We start from the raw sequence: 13,266 nt of genomic DNA on the forward strand, positions 1-13,266 counted from the left end.
GTTGTGGCGCACAGGCTTAGTTGCTCCATTGCATGTGGGATCTTCCTGGACCAGGGCTCAAACCCCTGTCCCCTGCATTGGCAGGTGGATTCTTAACCACTGTGCCACCCGGGGAGCCCCTAACCTCATCTTAACTTACAACATCTACAACAACTGTATTTCCAAATAAGGACACAGTCTGAGATATTGGGGGTTAGGACTTCAACATATGAATTGGAGGGGGGACATAATTCAACCCATCACAGGACTATTATGAACAGTACTGCAAAGAATATTTTTGCACATATTTTGGTCAACATATGTACTCATTTCTGATGTGTGTATTCCTACAAGTGGATATGCTGGATTATACAGTATGTATATGCTCAGCTTTAGTAGATACTGCCAACCCATGCACCTATGGTCACCCAATCTATGACAAAGGAGGCCAGAATATACAATGGAGCAAAGACAGCCTCTTCAATAAGTGGTGCTGGGAAAACTGGACCACTACATGTAAAAGAATGAAATTAGAACTCTCCCTAACACTATACACAAAAATAAACTCAAAATGGATTAAAGACCTAATTGTAAGGCCAGACACTATAAAACTGTTAGAGGAAAACAAAGGCAGAACACTCTTTGACATAAATCACAGCAAGAACTTTTTTGACCCACCTCCTAGAGGAATGAGAATAAAAAAAAAATAAACAAATGGGACCTAATTAAACTTAAAAGCTTTTGCACAGCAAAGGAAACCATGAACGAGACAAAAAGACAACCATCAGAATGGGAGAAAATATTTGCAAATGAAGCAACTGACAAAGGATTGATCTCCAAAATATACAAACAGCTCATATAGCTCAATATCAAAAAACAAACAACCCAATCCAAAAAATGGGCAGAAGACCTAAATAGACATTTCTCCAAAGAAGACATACAGATGGCCAACAAACACATGAAAGGATGCTCAACATCACTAATTATTAGAGAAATGCAAATCAAAACTACAATGAGGTATCACCTCACACTGGTCAGAATGGCCATTATCACAAAACCTACAAACAATAAATGCTGGAGAGAGTGTGGAGAAAAGGGAACCCTCTTGCACTGTTGGTGGGAATGTAAATTGATAAAGCCACTATGGAGAACAGTATGGAGGTTCCTTAAAAAACTAAAAATAGAGCTACCATGTGACCCAGCAATCCCACTACTGGGCATATACCCAGAGGAAGCCATAATTCAAAAAAGATACATGCACCCCAATGTTCATTGCAGTACTATTTACAATAGTCAGGACATGGAAACAACCTAAATGTCCACCAACAGAGGAATGGATAAAGAAGATGTGGCACATATATACAATGGAATATTACTCAGCCATTAAAAGAACGTAATTCGGTCATTTGTAGAGACATGCATGGACCTCGATGCTGTCATACAGAGTGAAGTAAGTCAGAAAAAGGAAAAACAAATATAGTATATTAACACATATATGTGGAATCTGAAAACATTGGTATAGACGATTTATTTACAAAGCAGAAATAGAGACACAGATGTAGAGAACAAACGTATGGATACGAAGGGGGAAGGGGGGGTGGGATGAAGTGGGAGATTGGGATTGACATATATATGCTATTGATACTATGTATAAAAGAGATAACTTATAAGAACCTACTGTATAGCACAGGGAACTCTACTCGGTGCTCTGTGGTGACCTAAATGGGAAGGAAATCCAAAAAAGAGGGGATATATGTATACGTATAGCTGATTCACTTTGCTCTGCAGTAGAAACTAACACAACATTGTAAAGCAACTATACTCCAATAAAAATTTATTTTAAAAAGTAGATACTGCCAGATGGTTTTGCAAAATGGTTATACCAATTGCCCTCCTCTTATCAACGTATGACAATTTCAGTTGCAAAACAACCTCACAAACATTTGGCAATCTCTGTCTTTTTTATTTCAGCCATTACAATGGGACTATAGTTCCATCTCATTGTGATTTCAGTTTAGCTTTTCCTGAAGATTAATAAAGTTGAACTCCTTTTCGTATCTTTATTGACCATCTGTAGATCATCTCTGCTCATCTGTTCATTTACTTATTTTTTTATTGAATTGCCTGCATTTGTTTCAGATTTGCAGCAACTCATTTTTCTGAGAATAATTGGTCCTTTGTCATATTTACGGATATGTATATCCTTTTTCACTCTTCTTGGTCTTAAGAACAAGGCTTCAGGCAAGTGGACAGATCTAGGTGATCTGCTTCACTTTCTGCCTCCTTCTCTTATGCATGTGTTCAAAATGCCAAAGGTGGGGACAGGGGGACTCACACTCTAAAATAGGGTCAGTAGGAATAAATTGGTGCAGAACTATCCATCATCATCTGGTCTATTTGAATATATTTTCATATCTGACCTTTAGTTTCAGAGAGTGAGAGTGAGCATGTTTGTCTCTGTAAGCGTCAGGCTGCCATCTCTCTGTCTATTCCTTTCAATGCTCCCTTCAAAAGGCTTTAGCCGTTTGGCCTGCTCACCTCTCTTTTTTACAGCTTTTTGTACTTCCCCTGCCTTCAGGCTGGCTGTAGAGGATAAGATGTGTCTACTTTCAGTACCTAACATGGGACCTTGCATAAAGTAGGCCCTCATTATTGATTTATTGACTATAATTGATTCAAGCCTTCATCTCATTGCTATGTAATAGATGCATAGCATCCATTCTTAGGATGCTGTCTTATTTTTTAAAGAATTTTTGATATCAACAAGGAAATATGCCAAAAGGTAACCAAAATATCACACTTCGTAAATGAGGTTTAGGAAATATCTAATAGTTCTCTATGAAATTTTCCCTCATTTATCCTAAATATAAATAGAACTAGGTCTGACCACTTAAACGTCATCTCACTAATGATCTCCCCTTCCCACTTCCATTTATTATTATAGGTAGAGACTTTTATGATCCTCAACCTTGTATTTGTTCTATAATGGGCTAGAACTCTGCTAAAGAGTTTTCATGAGTTACTTTTTATTATGGTAAAATATATATAACGTAAAATTTACCATTTAACTCTTTTTAACTGTACATTTCAGTGGCGTTAATACAGTCAAACATTGTTGTGCTACCATCACCACCATTTATTTCCAGAACTTCTTCATAATCCCAGACTGAAACTCCCTACCCATTAAACTTTAACTTCCCTTTCCCCTCTCCCCCTAGTGTCTAGCAACCACCATTCTACTTTCTGTCTCTATGAATTTGACTATTCTGAGTACCTCATGCAGGTGGAATGTACATTATTTGTCCTTTTGTGTCTGACTTATTACATTTAGCATAATTTCCTCAGGTTCATCTGTGTTGTAGTACGTGTCAGAATTTCCTTCCTTTTTTAAGGCTGAATAATATTTCATTATATGTTATAAATCTTCACAGTTACTACCCCCTGGCAGACCTGAATTTGAAAGCTGGCTCTGTCACTTATATAGCAACTGACCTTGGCCATGTTGAATTTTCTCTTTGCATATAAATTTTCTCATTTGTAAAATGGAAATGAAATTACCCAGCTCACTGGACTGGAGTAAGGATTTAATAAGATAACAAAATACCTCGTGTAGTGCCTTACAGATAGTCAGTGTTCAGTAAATGGCAGCTGGTAGCATAATGATTCATGTTGATAGTAAGCAATTCAAAAAGTCTGTTACATACATTTCAGGAGAAGTCCAGACTAGTGTGTGCAATGTAGTCCCTGCGTTATGGAAAAGTCATCTTAGGTCGTATACATATGGTATATCCAAAAGGTATTTTTGGTTTCTAAAGTACTCAGATCAATGAAGGAAGACAAAAGTCATTTGTGAAACATGTACTTTTTATTCCACCCACAATCTATTTGCCAGCCTTAGAGAGGTTAAAATGTCAGTTCAAAGAGCTCAGTCTTAAGGACTACCAATGACTCGTTTCTTCAGGGAAAAAAATGTTTCATTTTGTTTATCAGACAAATAAGTAAAATCATATCTTTAAGGAATATGGACTTGATAACTTATTAGAAATAAAAGTATCTTCAGAGTCAACTAAGTCATTCTCAGAGTGAGCATCTGGGAAAATAAATAGCCAAAATTTTCAGGAGAATTTTTAATAAACGTTCATAACAATCTCAATTTAGAGTTCCCTAATACCAAATATTAATATTAACCAAAAAGAAATTTTAAATATGCTTTATAATTTTAATAAAGTTTTTTCATAAACATTTTTCTTTTTTTAAGATTTATTTTTATTTATTTATTATTTTATTTATTTTTTGGCTGTGTCAGGTCTTAGTTGTGGCACGCAGGATCTTCACTGAGGATTGCAGAATCTTTCATTGCGGTGCACAGGCTTCTCTAGTTGTGGCGCGCAGGCTCCAGGGTGTGTGGGTTCTGTAGTTTGTGGCACACAGGCTCTTTAGTTGAGGCACACGAGCTCAGTAGTTGTGGCGCATGAGCTTAGTTGCCCTGCGCCATGTGGGATCTTAGTTCCCTGACCAGGGATCAAACCCGCGTCCCCTGCATTGTAAGGCAGATTCTTTACCGCTGGACCACCATGGAAGTCCCATAAACATTTTTCTTATTATAGAAAATTTGAACATATAAAAAAGATAGACAAAATATTTACTTCTGGTCTTTTTTCCTAAGCATAGTTTTTTATGGGGGCAAGGAGAAATAAACATAGTGAATGATTCTCTGTATTCAATTCTATATCCTTTTTCACTTAACCTTATAATGCAATACATTGAATAGGATTTTTCCAAAGTGATGAGAACTCCTTATGAACACATTTTAATAACTAATTAATCATTCTTTCTTAATCCTTTTCTAGGCAAACTATTTCTGGAGAGGAACTATAGCAAAGCAATTAAGAATGTGAACTTAAGCCAAATTTCTGGGTTCAAATCCCAATCCCACAAGTTGCTAGCATCAAGCTGAGTAAGTTACTTAAAAAAAAAAAAAGGAACTATTAATAGTGTCCCTACCTGTTAGGTTTGGTATAAGGATTAAATGTGTTAATCTTTAACACATTGAATATATAGAAAATTATTAGGTATATATAAAATGCCATAATAGTGCCTCACATTTGCTAAGGATTCTATAAATGTTACCTATTATTAGCTATTAAAAATTCTTGGTATGTTACACTAAAAACTATAATTGTAAAACAAGATAGATGTAATTGACTAAATTTAAAATACGTAACATTATTTGTAGATAACTTATAATGCTTTCTCAGTTTAAATTTTAACATCATCTATAAAGTATTTCAGATCAAGTATTATTAGACTTCTAATCTTCAATTTTTAATTTATGGACTAACTTTGTGATGTTTTTCACTTGTCAAAGGCATATACATCTTCACTGACAAATATAATTTGTCAGAACTTCTAATGAAAAGCACTTAAAAATACGAGTGAAAATCAATAAAATTTAAATTTTTATTTCCCAGTTGCACTAGCCACTTGGTCATACCAACCAGCTCAATAGCTGTATGTATAGTGGCTACTATATTGGAAAAAACTGATACAGAACATTTACATCATTGCAGAAAGTTCTGTTGAACAGAGCTGTATTATGTCTTTTGACAAAAGTAGCATGTTTGCATTATGTATCAATTTATGAGTAATGTGCTTTTGCCCCAATTTTATTCAATTAATTATGCAAATTTTAGTAATTAAAATTTTTTTCTAATATTATAAAAGCTTAATATCATTTGAGAACTGCACAATCATCTATGGTAAGGATCAAATGCAAGAAAAGCAATATGTGAGTGTGATATACATGTTTTATTTCACTTTTTTCTTTTCTGCATTAATTGAAAGGCTACACTCACCTTACTTAACAAATATTATCCTTTAAAATACTTAACTTACTAGATTAAACACAGCTTAAAATTTTTTTTTATAATGAAAAATGACAATTTCTTCAGAAGTAGAGAGACTAATATAACAAACCTCCCCAGATCCACCACCCAGTTTCAACAATTATCAATTGATGCCCTATCTTTTTTCATCCATAACCTACCTGCTGTTACCCTCCATCCTCCACTGGATCATTTTGGAGCAAATCTCAGACATTATTTCATTTTTTCTGTAAACATTTTAATAGGTATCTTTAAAAGATAAGAACTCTTTGTTTACTTTTAATATTTTGTTTTGTCTTTATTTTTTCAGTTTTATTGAGATATAATTGACCTCCAGCACTGTATGAGTTTAAGGTGTACAGCTTAATGACTTGACTTACATATATTGTGAAATGATTACCACAATAAGTAAGAACTCTTTTTAAAATGTAATCATAGTAACCATTATCACAGCTAAAAACAAAGAGACCTAAAGTAATTTTTAATATATTCAAATATAGTCATTAAACAGACAAAAAAAGGCCAGTCACTTTTTCTGACTTTAAAAGCAAATTTTGAGGTTAGGAAGTACATGTGATATTGTCATCAGTTCAAGGTCACTGATCATTTGGTGTCAGAAACACTATGGATCAATATTCAGGAAATGAGAGCAGTATGTTTTATCTGTTATTTGCTAACAACAACAAAAAAGCTTCACACACGAAGTCAAAAATAACCAGTAGAAACAAAAGTAGGCTATCCAATTATTCTAAATAGGCCAAATCATCCTAATAATAAAAAGAAGTTACTACCTCACGCCAATTAGGATAGCTACCATCAAAAATCAGAAAATAATTGTTGGTGAGGACATGAAGAAATTGACCCTTCTCCACTGTTGGTGAAAATGTAAAATGGTACAGCCGTTGTGGAAAGCAGCATGACATTTCTTAAAAAAATTAAAAATAGAGCTACCCTATGATCTAGCAATTCCACCTCTGGGTACATACTCAGAAGAATGGAAAGCAGAGCCTAAAAAAGATATTTGCACATCCACGTTCATCGCAGCATTATTCAAAATAGCTAAAACATGGAAGCAACCCAAGTGTCCATGAATGAATGAAATGGATAAACAAAATGTGGTATATAGGTACAATGAAATGTTATTCAGCCTTAAAAAGAAAGGAAATTCTGACGTATGCTACAACATGAGTAAACACCACAGACACTGTGCTAAGTGAAATAAGCCAGTCACAAAAAGGCAAATACTGTATGATTTCACTTATATAGGGTACTTAAAGTAGTCAAAATCATAGTGACAGAAAGTAGAATGGTGGTTGCCAGGGCCTGGGGGAAGTTACACAGTTAAGTTTTGCAAGATGAAAAGAATTCTGGAGGTGAGTGGTAGTGATGATTGCACAATAATCTGAATGGACTCAATATCACTGAACTATACACTTTAAAATGATTAAGCTGGTAAATTTTATGTTACGTGTAGTTTACCACAATAAAAAAGATTGGAAAAACACAACGCACTGTACTATGCTCTTTGCAACAGAAGACAAACTGTGCATAAAGGGTGAAACAAAATAGATTAATAAATATTTTGCACATGTGTTTGCAAATATACCATACACAAATACAGGAGTGATTCCTGTATATCTTGAAGAGAACGGTATTATTCACATAGGAACTCATTTTTGCTCAGAGTTTTTATGATTTCTACATAATGTGGAGAAAATAATAGTAAAAATGTGCAGAAAACATAAAAAGTTGATGATAAATGCTTGCACAGGTGGAAGGAAATAAGTTGTTTGACTCAGCTAAAACATCCTACTTATAGGCCAGAAATAAGAGACAGAAAATGGATTGTGAAACATTCAACCTGTTTGGCACAGAGATTCAGATACAGGGATGAATAGACAAGACATACTATCATTCAAATTGAGGTTACTAGTTGGATTTACTGGATGCATTGAGAAATTTGGTAGCCACTCTAGGATTTTATAATAAAGAGAAAGATAAACAAAGGAAAGGTCAAAGAATTAAGAGTACAGGAAAAAAAACCAAAATAAAACAGGGAACATAGCTGAATACCGACTTAGTTGGTTCTGATAAGATGTATGTGTAAATTGGAATTACATTTATTTTTTATTTACTTATTTTTTACAGTATTTCTGTTAATTAATTAATTTTTTAACCTCTTTATTGGAGTATAATTGCTTTACAATGTTGTGTTAGTTTCTGCTGTATAACAAGGTGAATCAGCTATATGCATACGTACATCCTCTCCCTCTTGCATCTCCCTCCCAACGTCCTTATCCCACCCCTCTAGGTGGTCGTAAAGCACTGAGCTGATCTCCCTGTGCTATGCAGCTGCTTCCCACTAGCTGTCTATTTGGTAATGTGTATATGTCAATGCTACTCTCTCACTTCGCCCCAGCTTACCCTTCCCCCTCACCGTGTCCTCAAGCCCATTCTCTACTTCTGCGTCTTTTTTTTCCTTTTTTGAATTTTATTTATTTTTTTATACAGCAGGTTCTTATTAGTTATCCATTTTATACATATTAGTGTATATATGTCAATCCCAATATCCCAACTTATCACACCACCCCCCCGGTCGCTTTCCCCCATTGGTGTCCATACGTTTGTTCTTTACATCTGTGTCTCAATTTCTGCCCTGCAAACCGGTTTATCTGTACCATTTTTCTAGGTTCCACATATATGCATTAATATACGATATTTGTTTTTCTCTTTCTGACTTACTTCACTCTGTATGACAGTCTCTAGATCCATCCACATCTCTACAAATGAACCAATTTTGTTCCTTTTTATGGCTGAGTAATATTCCATTGCATATATGTACCACATCTTCTTTATTTCTCTGTCGATGGGCATTTAGGTTGTTTCCATGACCTGGCTATTGTAAATAGTGCTGCAATGAACATTGGGGTACATGTGTCTTTTTGAATTATGGTTTTCTCAGGGTATATACCCAGTAGTGGGATGGCTGGGTCACATGGTAGTTCTATTTTCAGTTTTTTAAGGAACCTCCATACTGTTCTCCATAGTGGCTGTATCAATTTATATTCCCACCAACAGTGCAAGGGGGTTCCCTTTTCTCCACACTCTCCAGCATTTGTTGTTTGTAGATTTTCTGATGATGCTCATTCTAACTGGTGTGAGGTGATACCTCATTGTAGTTTTGACTTGCATTTCTCTAATAATTAGTGATGTTGAGAAGCTTTTCATGTGCTTCTTGGCCATCTGTATGTCTTCTTTGGAGAAATGTATATTTAGGTCTTCTGCCCATTTTTTGGATTGTTGTTTGTTTTTTTGATATTGAGCTGCATGAGCTGCTTGTAAATTTTGGAGATTAATCCTTTGTCAGTTGCTTCATTTGCAAATATTTTCTCCCATTCTAAGGGTTGTCTTTTAGTCTTGTTTATGGTTTCCTTTGCTGTGCAAAAGCTTTTAAGTTTCACTAGATCCCATTTGTTTGTTTTTATTTCCATTTCTCTAGGAGGTGGGTGAAAAAGGATCTTGCTGTGATTTATGTCATGGAGTGTTCTGCCTATGTTTTCCTCTAAGAGTTTTATAGTGTCTGGCCTTACATTTAGGTCTTTAATCTATTTTGAGTTTATTTTTGTGTATGGTGTTAGGGAGTGTTCTAATTTCATCTTTTTACATGTAGCTGTCCAGTTTTCCCAGCACCACTTATTGAAGAGGTTGTCTTTGCTCCATTGTATATCCTTGCCTCCTTTATCAAAGATAAGGTGACCGTATGGGTGTGGGTTTATCTCTGGGCTTTCTATCCTATTCCATTGATCTATATTTCTGTTTTTGTGCCAGTACCATATTGCCTTGATTACTGTAGCTTTGTAGTATCATCTGAAATCAGGGAGTCTGATTCCTCCAGCTCTGTTTTTCTTTCTCAAGACTGCTTTGGCTATTCAGGGTCTTTCGTGTCTCCATACACATTTTAAGATTTTTTCTTCTAGTTCTATAAAAAATGCCATTGGTAATTTGATACGGATTGCATTGAATCTGTAGATTGCTTGGGGTAGTATAGTCATTTTCACAATATTGATTCTTCCAATCCAAGAACATGGTATATCTCTCCATCTGTTGGTATCATCTTTAATTTCTTTCATCAGTGTCTTATAGTTTTCTGCATACAGGTCTTTTGTCCCCCTAGGTAGGTTTATTCCTAGGTATTTTATTCTTTTTGTTGCAATGGTAAATGGGAGTGTTTCCTTAATTTCCCTTTCAGACTTTTCATCATTAGTGTATAAGAATGCAAAAGATTTCTGTGCATTAATTTTGTATCCTGCAACTTTACCAAATTCATTGATTAGCTCTAGTAGTTTTCTGGTGGCATTTTTAAGATTCTCTATGTATAGTATCGTGTCATCTGCAAACAGTGACAGTTTTACTTCTTCTTTTCCAATTTGTATTCCTTTTATTTCTTTTTCTTCTCTGATTGCCATGGCTAGGACTTCCAAAACTATGTTGAATAATAGTGGTGAGAGTGGACAGCCTTGTCTTGTTCCTGATCTTAGAGGAAATGGTTTCAGTTTTTCACCATTGAGAATGATGTTTGCTGTGGGTTTGTTGTATATGGCCTTTATTATGCTGAGGTACGTTCCCTCTATGCCCTCTTTCTGTAGAGTTTTTATCATAAATGGGTGTTGAATTTTGTCAAAAGCTTTTTCTGCATCTATTGAGATGATCATATGGTTTTTATTCTTCAATTTGTTACTATGGTATATCACATTGATTGATTTATGTATCTTGAAGAATCCTTGCATCCCTGGGATAAATCCCACTTGATCATGGTGTATAATCCTTTTAATGTGTTGTAGGATTCTGTTTGCTAGTATTTTGTTGAGGATTTTTGCATCTATATTCATCAGTGATATTGGTCTGTAACTTTCTTTTTTTGTAGTATCTTTGTCAGGTTTTGGTATTAGGGTGATGGTGGCCTCATAGAATGAGTTTGGGAGTGTTCCTTCCTCTGCAATTTTTTGGAAGAGTTTGAGTAGGATGGGTGTTAGCTCTTCTCCAAATGTTTGACAGAATTCACCTGTGAAGCCATCTGGTTCTGGACTTCTGTTTGTTGGAAGATTTTTAATCACAGTTTCAATTTCATTACTTGTGATTGGTCTGTTCATATTTTCTATTTCTTCCTGGTTCAGTCTTGGAAGGTTATACCTTTTCTAAGAATTTGTCCATTTCTTCCAGGTTGTCCATTTTATTGGCATAGAGTTGCTTGTAGTAGTCTCTTAGGATGCTTTGTGTTTCTCCTGTGTCTGTTGAACCTTCTCCTCTTTCATTTCTAATTTTATTGATTTGAGTCCTCTCCCTCTTTTTCTTGATGAGTCTGGCTAATGGTTTATCAATTTTGTTTATTTTCTTAAAGAACCAGCTTTCAGTTTTATTGATCTTTGCTATTGTTTTCTTTATTTCTATTTCATTTATTTCTGCTCTGATCTTTATGGTTTCTTTCCTTCTACTAACTTTGGGTTTTGTTTGTTCTTCTTCCTCTAGTTCCTTTAGGTGTAAGGTTAGATTGTTTATTTGAGATGTTTCTTGTTTCTTGAGGTAGGCTTGTATTCCTGTAAACTTCCCTCTTAGAACTGCTTTTGCTGCATCCTTCTGCTGTTTGCCCTCTGGTGGATGAGACTATCTAAGAGGCTGTGCAAGTTTCCTGATGGGAGGGACTGGTGGTGGGTACAGCTGACTGTTGCTCTGGTGGGCAGAGCTCAGTAAAACTTTAATCCACTTGACTATTGATGGGTGGGGCTGGGTTCCCTCCCTGTTGGTTGTTTGGCCTGAGGAAACCCAGCACTGGAGCCTACCTGGCTCTTTGGTGGGGCTAATGGTGGACTCTGGGAGGGCTCACACCAAGGAGTACTTCCCAGCACTTCTGCTGCCAGTGTCCTTGTCCTCATGGTGAGCCACAGCTATCCCCCGCCTCTGCAGGAGACCCTCCAACACTAGCAGGTAGGTCTGGTTCAGTCTCCTGTGGGGTCACTGCTCCTCCCCTGGGTCTCGATGTGCACACTACTTTGTGTGTGCCCTCCAAGAGTGGAGTCTCTGTTTTCCCCAGTCCTGTTGAAGTCCTGCAATCAAATCCCTCTAGCCTTCAAAGTCTGACTCTCTAGGAATTCCGCCTCCTGTTGCTGGACCCCCAGGTTGGGAAGCCTGACGTGGGGCTCAGAACCTTCACTCCAGTGGGTGGACTTCTGTGGTATAAGTGTTCTCCAGTTTGTGAGTCACCCACCCAGCAGTTATGGGATTTGATTTTATTGTGATAGCGCCCCTCCTCCTCCTACCATCTCATTGTGGCTTCTCCTTTGTCTTTGGATGTGGGGTCTCTTTTTTGGTGAGTTCCAGTGTCTTCCTGTCGATGATTGTTCATAAGTTAGTTGTGATTCCAGTGCTCTTGCAAGAGAGGGTGAGAGCACGTCCTTCTACTCCGCCATCTGGAACCAATCTGAGTTACATTTAATATTTTAACTTTTTAAAATCTGTAGGCATTTATAAAATAGACTATATGAACTCTGAGATCCTGTCCACGTCTAAGTTTAATATTCTGAGTTTCAGTTGCCTTTTGAAAGTTTAATTTGGATTCTTACTCTTCTTATCTGGGAAATAACTTGTAGCTTTTTAATATTTTGTAATTCAATCCTTCAGGAGTTCATTCAGGCATTCTTTCTTTTATGGTATACCTACAACAACATTTTATGACACTGTGGTGTATAGTGAGTACACAAAAATGAATCAGATACCTTGACTGCCCTCAAGAAGGTCACTATCCGTATAGCAAGGATAGAGAGGTGTACAGGTAATTAATTTATCTTTAAGATAAGAATAAGGAGTGAGGTTAAGAAGTGGGTTAAAGGTGTTTCAAGTAGGAGGAAATTTTGAAAGTGCACAAGTACAACCTGGGAAACGAGAATGCACAGTGCCTGAAGAAACTGCAGGTAGTTAAGTATTCTTGGGGAAAAGGGTGGTGAGTGATTGGGTGGCACAGTTAGGAGAGGCCACATAATTAAGGACTCTATTTGGCATGCTAAGGAATGTGGATTTTATCCTGAAGGCAAGGGGAAGTCAGATGAGGACTCCAATTAGGAATGTGACAAGATAAAATATGAATTTACAATTTATCTGAGGATCAGGTGGAAGTGTGTTCAGACAGAGGCATGTAGGGCAACTGGAAGACACAGTAATCCTGGCAGGAGTTATGCTCCCCTGGACCAAATAGGGGACAGTGGGCTCTCAGAGGCCACTGGGATAAAGCCCAGAGATATTGAGGAGGTGGAATTGTCTAAATGTGGTGAGGGTCCCACCCCAGGAAATTGGGTGGTCTGGAGAAGGAGCTCGAGGCAGATAGTTTAATCAAATTTCCCAGGTAATGCTC

The sequence above is a fragment of the Orcinus orca genome, chromosome 18, assembly GCF_937001465.1.
Source record: "Orcinus orca chromosome 18, mOrcOrc1.1, whole genome shotgun sequence".
Lineage (NCBI taxonomy): Eukaryota > Metazoa > Chordata > Mammalia > Artiodactyla > Delphinidae > Orcinus > Orcinus orca.